The sequence below is a fragment of the Mus caroli genome, unplaced genomic scaffold (assembly GCF_978045245.1).
Source record: "Mus caroli unplaced genomic scaffold, Mus_caroli_1 scaffold_12, whole genome shotgun sequence".
Taxonomy (NCBI): domain Eukaryota; kingdom Metazoa; phylum Chordata; class Mammalia; order Rodentia; family Muridae; genus Mus; species Mus caroli.
Window position 1 is genome coordinate 93,874,607 of NW_028227267.1, and position 8,253 is coordinate 93,882,859.

General features: G+C 36.1%; 1 non-coding gene across 1 annotated transcript; it reads right to left on the reverse strand.

The window, feature by feature from the left end:
* Positions 1–6,092: 6,092 nt before the first annotated feature.
* On the reverse strand, positions 6,093–6,226 carry LOC115029320 (small nucleolar RNA SNORA17). The gene has a single exon (XR_003834890.1). It is a non-coding gene; the product is annotated as a small nucleolar RNA SNORA17 (small nucleolar RNA).
* Between the last annotated feature and the right edge of the window lie 2,027 nt (positions 6,227–8,253).

An 8,253-nucleotide genomic window follows, 5' to 3' on the forward strand; every position in this document is an offset into this window, starting at 1 on the left:
ATATTTCGTTTTAATATTTAAAGTTTTCACTGTGCAGATGCAAAGAAATATATTAATAGCTATCTGCTGTTACTTTATTGATCTAGGGAAGAACAAAGGTAACCTGTAAAATTTCAACTAAGGCTAGTAAAATGGAGACATTACAATTGCATTGTACTGAAATAAATACTGGTGTGATAATCCTTAAACATCATATTTAGAAAATTGGGGAAATCTGGCATTTATTTCCTTCTCTCTTGGTAAATATTGTATAGCAGAGTTCATTTTAAAGACAAATTTTAGCACAGTTTAACTTAATTCACTGCCTTCAAATCATTTGCTTTCTTTCCCAAAGCTAGGTGATTGTGTGAGCTAACCGTCCACTGAGGAAGAACTTTTTTGAACGTTACTAAGAATTGCTGCTCTTTGACTTCGTGTTGTAAGCAGTTGCTGACTATAGATATGTTTAGGAGTTAAGTCCCAAAACGTTCAATGAGTTGAAAGGATAAATATATTATTGAGTACATTAAAAGCACCTTTCCTTTGTGTGATCTAACACAAGAATAAAGCTATTTTATATCAAGTTTAATATTTCTTCTCTATGAAGGCATAAAATCTTATTTTAAAATAATAAATTTCTTTTCATTCAAACTATATGACATATTAATTTCAATCCAGGTGGCGAATATTCACATATTGAGTTACAAAACATTATCAGGATGCAAGACATTAAAGGAAAAGAGAAAACTAATGAACATGTTGATATATTCAAGACACATTTATTATGGTATATGCTTGATGTATGTTAAGAAAATCTATTTAATCATATGACTTTTACATCCTTGTTTTTGTAAAACCAATATGGGATTGTGGCAGCTCATTTTATTCTAGGAAATTCATCATTTCATAAAACAGATATGGTTAGATACGTTTGTTTCTGTTATTTCAGTACACAATTCCTCAAATCCATCTATAAGAGGATCATTATTTGTTCCCCAAACAGAATGTACTGAAAAACCTGGTACCACTGTTTCAGGATAAGTAGAATTGATCAATGAGCCAATTATTAATAAATAAAATAAAATAATTCTATAATGAGTAAGTAAAATCTTCAGCCTTGGAAATTCTTTTACTTTAGAGCAGCTTACACTGCTAAACGCTGTCAACAAACAATTTGCATATTCTTATCAATAGGTGGCGCTTTCACCCTTCTTCACAGTTTACTCTGAATCCTTGTGGAATTCCATACACTTATAAGAGAGCAAATACTTCAACTACTTCTAACTTTGATAGTCTTTAAATTTCACATTATTGCTAGCCATTTTCTTTTCTTTGATAAATAATCCTGTTTGAACATTAGTATTATGCTTAAAGAAAGCCTGGAGTTCTTTTCCAAATATAAACATTTTAAAAATTATTATTTGCTTTCCTGAATTATTTGGTTATTCCCCACTTACTCCATGGGGAAACTTATAGAATGTCATGTTATAAAATTCCTAGTATAGAGTAACTCTACCAATTTCAGTATTTTGATGAATATAATTCTTAAGTGAAAAAACTTGCCAAAAATATTCAAATGTAAGCACATATAGACCACTGTAATATAGTGTAAGAGTACCTTGTATAAATAGGAAAATCCAGTCAAACAGACATGTCTAAAACATAACTATATTTAGAATTTTATATGACTTTATAATTAGTCATACTGGATCTTTGCAATTCAATCAAGTCTGAGCTGTAGGGTTATTTAGAATCTTTCTAAGTGGTAGATAATAGTCTTTTGCAACTTGGAATAAGAAGAATCTGTAAAATATTCTTTCAGAGCACATCTTTATAATTTTATACTAAAATATCTGCCTATAAAATGATTCCCTTCAATAAAGCATAGACTCAAATATTAATATACACTGCCAAATTTCTGATGTCAATTAATGTACTATAGTACCACATTCTCTATTTCTGATTACTTAAAATATGACAAGTGTATTAAAATATAGGTGAAGATGATAATTTTCTGTTTAGAGCAACAGTGTTGGGTTAATAAAACATTCTATATTGATAAAATAAACATCAGAGTCAGGTGATACTGTATATTATAATGCTCAATTAAACCATATAATTCCTACACCTGATTTTTTCCTCAGATTTAATTTTCCTCACTAATCCTCACTATATTTTTAATTCCATATTGTTCTGCTGTGTCAAATGAAAAATTTTCATGTTACCTATATATCAGCAACAGAAAAGTGTAACGTTACAAAGTTGACTCATTATAAACACTATGATCTTTCTTGCATTGTGAAGCCACGTGGTATATTTGTATGAACTGAATATGAAAATTTAATTATTCTGTCCAAAGCATACAATCTAATTCAAACTATAGTAATGAAAATAAAAACTAAGTTTGAAGATTAATTCATCTTCATAAAAGAAACCTAGTCATGTAAGTTACCAGTAATTCTTCCTGTAACTGAACTTAATTTAGTGATATCAGCCTCTTAGTATAATTCTGTCTGAAAATCTATGAAGATTGTGAAATTGGAATCCAATATTCCCTCCCCCAAAAAACTCAAACTGATAGTCTTGGTTCAATTTGCATGTTTATGCTTCATCACTTCTTTTTCCCACAAGGCAGAAGTAGATAATAAGAAGTTCAAAAGGAATTTCATTTTTGTTTCTTTTTTTTTTCTAAAACTTATAGAGTCTTCTAGAAAAATACAGTTTTGAATTAGTCTTATATTTAAGAGATTCCATTGACATAATATTACCTTTTATACATCTTAATAAATAGGATTTCTTATACTTTGAAAGTCTTCTGTTGTAAGAACAAAGCACTCTGTGTCGGTATGCAAGGCCTTGGGGTGTTTATTATACATAGGCTTACGCTTTAAAGTGCATCATTTTTTTGCAACCCAATGTTTTACATATATAGAGCCTGACATTATTAGATAACATTATAAGATGGATCTTGTACAAATTCCATCTACTCCAAATGGAAGAGGATCCCTGTAACGCAGATAAATGTCAAGCGTCAGTAGTCCTATGCTTAAACAGTCTTGAAGAGACAAAAACGGATATGATAGGCATAGCCCTCCATTATCAAGACAGCGATGATAAAGTACAACACTTAAGAGATTTTACTAACAGTTTAAGAGTTCTGGCACAGCACTGACTGTGTATAATGAGGCTTCTAAACGTTCAGCTCACACAACTTGCATTTGAAGAGATAAAATACTTTACAAACTCTATTTCATTAATCTTCACAATATCTCTGTGAAGAATTATGAACACCAATCAACAGATTACAGAGGGATGGCATTGAAATGTTGAATGAATTCCCAGTCCTCTAAGAGAGAGCCTTGGAGATTCTCTTTACAATGAAGTTATATCTTTAATGCCAGCCTTCCAGACCAAATTAATGTGTTAAACCGCAGAAAGAATCAATATGTTATACTTTGTTCACTAGAAGAGAAAGTGAAACTTCTCCAAAAGGATAGACAAAAATCACAATCTTAAATTTGATAATAGGTTAAAGCAATATTTTATTGCTATGTTATAAGAACATTCAAAAGTATGTCTTCTAAGAAAAGCATTGCACAGTGACTCTTTTCCAAGGCTATTCTAGTGGCCACATTAAAGCCAGATAAGAATTTTAACCTTGCAGTAAATTAGTCTAATCATATTATTAAATAACTATTCAAGGGATTTTAACAGCACATGGTTTGCAGTGTATTATTAACAGCTCTTCAAAGGGCCCACAACATTATCACCATCAATAAATTGTTATTGACCACTTACTGTGGATAGCTTGAGTTTCGAAAGATCACATTGCTTCCAATTTGTTAAGCTAATCTTTTATGGATTTATTTTCATGTTGACAAACCAACTTCTTGTTATGTCCATAGGGCAAAACTTAGTCTTGGCACCCCAAATTTTTTTGATTCTTTTTTAACAAATGAGCCTTTAAATGTGTTTGATAACCTATTATTAAGTAATCAGTTTTTTAAAAATGTAAAAGATAATTTGACAACTCTAGCCAGATGAGAAAGTACAGTTATTAAGAACAATAGGGAGGTCATTACACAAAAACGCCAGCACCAAGTACAGAACACTTCCATATCAGTCATTTGTCAGAGCGGCACCAAAGACACCATTGCTCTCTCTCAGACACACACCAGGACATGTTGGTAAGTCCCATCTTCTCTATACACCATACATCTTAGATGCAAGATGAAGAGAAATCAAGCGGACAGTGCACTAGAGAGCTACAGTAACGACAAACTCAGAGCAACTGTGCATGCTACCACTGAGTCCAGAGTTGCAGTTTTCGATAAGTCAACTATGGGAAGCAGAAGGGCCCCTGGTTCAGAAGACCTTCCAATGTACTGCTGATCTATTGTCAATGTTTAAATTATACTTGAAGGAGAGGCAGAATATGGAGTTGCATACTCATTTGTGAGTTCAGACTCTGAAGGTAAGTCCAAACTCAGATGCACAACCCATATTATTTTTTTGTGGGACACTAACTAAACACAATTAATGAATAAATGATAGATTAATTGCAATAATAAAGTTGAGAAAAGGCATTATTGTATTAAAAATTAAGTAAAAATGCTAAGATATAAAAGAAATGAGTTTTCAAACTACTCTTTACCAATGTGGCTGAAACGAATGAGTAAGATTTATTCAAACTTTTTAGGTTTTTATTGGTTCTTTGTCAATTTCGCATTTTGCACACCAATGCTACTCATCTCCCCTACCTTCCCTACCTGTCCCCCATCCTTGCAATTTCTACACTACAACAAAGAAAAGAAAATATTATGGAAGCAATAGTGTATCACAGTGTGTTTCACACTATAGGCTTTTGTCCACACTTCTTTGCTTGCAAATGTTCATTGCAATGAGAAGTTGGCCTGATACAAGCTCTCTAGGCTTCTGCCCTGTCAGTCCTGGAAGCTTACTGGGATTCCTCTCAGATATCCTGCTGTTGTCCTGTGGCTTGGATATCCTGTAGTTTAAAATCTGTAAATCGGTTCCCTTCATGTGCTCCAACAATTCGTAGATGGGGTAGATGTTGGGTCTTGCCAGTTCAAAGCCTCTGAGGTATCTGAGCTGGTCAGTATTTTGGGCCTGACTCTCCAGCAACCTCCACAACTAGGGTCAGCTCTACCCTGCTTCCCAGGCCAAGTGGTCCTCTCCTGAATGCTACACTATGGGAGGGATGAAGACACCTCTCCTCCTCTCATGACCCCATGGCCACATCTCCCATGTGCCACAGGTGACAGGCGGAAGGGGGAGGAGGGTAATTCTCCCTCATCCATGCCACCGTATGGAGGCTAATGTTAAGGCCAGATCTCCCATGCTTGTGTCCTTCAGACCATATCACCTACAGTTCATACAATATGTGAGACCTCTCTCCCAGTCACAGAGTCTAAAGGCAGAGGCCACTTTCCTACTCTCATGCCCCCTTCCAACCCACAAGCCAGCTCTCCCATAATACCCAGGTGAGGGATGGACCAGTTATGCTCAGTTCTCAGATGTCAACATATCCTGGGTGGCACCCCAGAAAGGGACATCCTTCTGGCCTTTGCTAGTAACAGATGTCTGGTAGTGGAAATGGACCCAGATGTAGACCCAATGATGACTAAGGGCAAGATTCCACCATGGTCCTAAGTGGTCACCAGCAACTCACATCAGGCCATTCCTTACTACCCTAGAGTCTCCAGCTCTGCCTCTCTTGATTATGCCCACATCCTTCTGTTCATCTTTCTCTTCCATTTCTCCACATTTTACTTGCTTTTGTAAGTGGCATATGAGGATTTTTGAGTGTGTGGGGTTGTCTCAGGTATGGTCTCAGGACAGATATGCTCTGCTCAAGCATTATGGCACTGGGCAGGGGTCAACTCCTACATGATCTGGTCCCTCAGGCCTGCTTGACTCCAGTGGCCCACCTGAGTGACTCCTTGAGAAGGTTGTCTGTCTTGGGTTCACTCCTTCCTGGGGCCTGTAGTCCCAGACAGGATTCTTCTAGTCTCTGACTCATTCCCTATCTGGGAGCTCATCCAGGCCTGCCTGGTACCTGATTATCTCACGGTCATTTTTTTTTTTCAGGAAGTGTTAGGTTACTAAACATTTAGATGTTCATAAATCAGACTACTGAGTATAGTCATAGCCTCTCTCCCCTCTGCAACCTACAACTATACATGTGATACAGCACAGACATACCTGTAATGACTCTAGGAATAAGGGTTTGTTCAGTTTTACATATCATTTGGCCAATTCTGCACTCTTTCATTACTCCACTCCAAGCAGGGCATTCCATAAGGCTGGACAATTTTCAGCCTTATTGATTTTGTATGTTTAGAGAAGCCTAGCAGTCAGTACACCAACCTTCCTACCTTATATAGTAGCCCTGTGGACACATTACCTCATCTCTCTTCTTCACTCATGTGATAGCTTACTGTTTTGTCAGTACCATTATCATCTCATCCAGTGTCTTCATAGCAACTAAAGTGATTTATTGCTTGCCTTTCTCTTCCTCTTCTTTTTCTTCTTCTTCTTCTTTCTTCTTCTTCTTCCCTTTCCTATGTTTGCCTCCTATAACATTTCCCATCTTTTGTGCTTTTTGTTACCCATTGTTATACCTGCATATAAATAAGTAAATAAATAAATATTGCAACCCTCATACTCCATTCTGTGTTGTTCTCATGTATATCTTTGTAGGGCTGAGTACTTTCTATTAGATCACAAATCAGCTCCCTTATTCCTCTACAAGATTAATTATGCCTCTTAGATCAATTGCTGATTTCTTTTGCTTTTTATCTAGGTGTAAGGACCCACGAAATTTCTCCTTTATGTGGTGGGAAATTAACAGGTGCTTGTATTGTTTTCACCATGTTTTAATCCCCGTGTTGTTTAGATTTCATGGATGTAGCTTACCTATCATAGCTAGAAGAAAAAAAATATCACAGAATATTTCCTGGCTCTGTCTTTCACAATGTTCCCACTCCTTCCCTGAGTCTTTCATATGTAGGTTTTATTGTAGATATATTACTTAGGGTGGGAACGCATGGTCAGTTGTTCTCTGAATGTCAATAAAGATAAAATTCTAACTTAAGAGTATTAATATGTACTTTATCAACATATTATGTTTATTTGATAAATTTATAAAGTTTTTCAATAAATGATGAATCAAACTTCTGTCTCCGTTAGGACTGGTTGACTAGTAAAGTGAAAGGAACTATCAGAAAAAATATTTAACAATGTTGTTTTGTTGTTGTTTTTTTTTTTTTTCAGAATAACAAGAAGCAATCACTAGTTGTCTCTGGGTCTCCTTTTTACTATGTACAAAGTGAAAAACTACTATTATTTTTAATTTTTCTAAATAATGTAATATAATATTGAATGAGTAATTTTGGAGCCTATTTTCATTTCGTTTTCTAAGTAGTAGAGATAGATGGTGTACTGGCTAGTTTTGTGTCAATTTGACACAGCTGGAGTTATCACAGAGAAAGGAGCTTCAGTTGAGAAAATGCCTCCATGAGATATGGCTGTGGGTCATTTTCTCAATTAGTGATCCAGGGGGAAAGGCCCCTTGTAGGTGGGACCATCTCTGGCCTGGTAGTCTTGGGTTCTATAAGAGAGCAGGCTTAGCAAGCCAGGGGAAGCAAGCCAGTAAAGAACATCCCTCCATGGCCTCTGTATCAGCTCCTGCTTCCTGACCTGCTTGAGTTTCAGTCCTGACTTCCTTGGTGATGAACAGCAGTATGGAAGTGTAAGCCAAATAAACCCTTTCCTCTCCAACTTGCTTCTTGGTCATGATGTTTGTGCAGGAATAGAAACCCTGACTAAAACAAATTGGTACCAGCAGAGTAGGGTATTCCTGTGACAACCTGACCATGTTTTGGGGAGGACTGTGGAAGGACTTTGGAACTTTGGGCTTGAAGATCCATTCGTTGTTAAGAGCTCTGTCAGATGTTGTGTAGGAGCTTGGAAAATAATGTTGAGAACAGTGCAGAAGATGGAGGCCTGGCTTGTGAAATTTCAGAGGGAAAATTAAAGACTCTTTTCAGGGCCATTGCTGTTTTGATTGTGAAGATTCTGTGGTTCTGGTTAGCTGGGGCTGAAGAATCAGCTGTGATTAACAAGATACCAGAACTACTAAAGCAAAAACTTTGCATTACTGGGACTATTGATGCTGGTTAGCTGGAGCTAAGAAATTAGCGGTGATTAAGAAGAGACTGCCATATCCAGAGATCCATCCCATGATCAGCT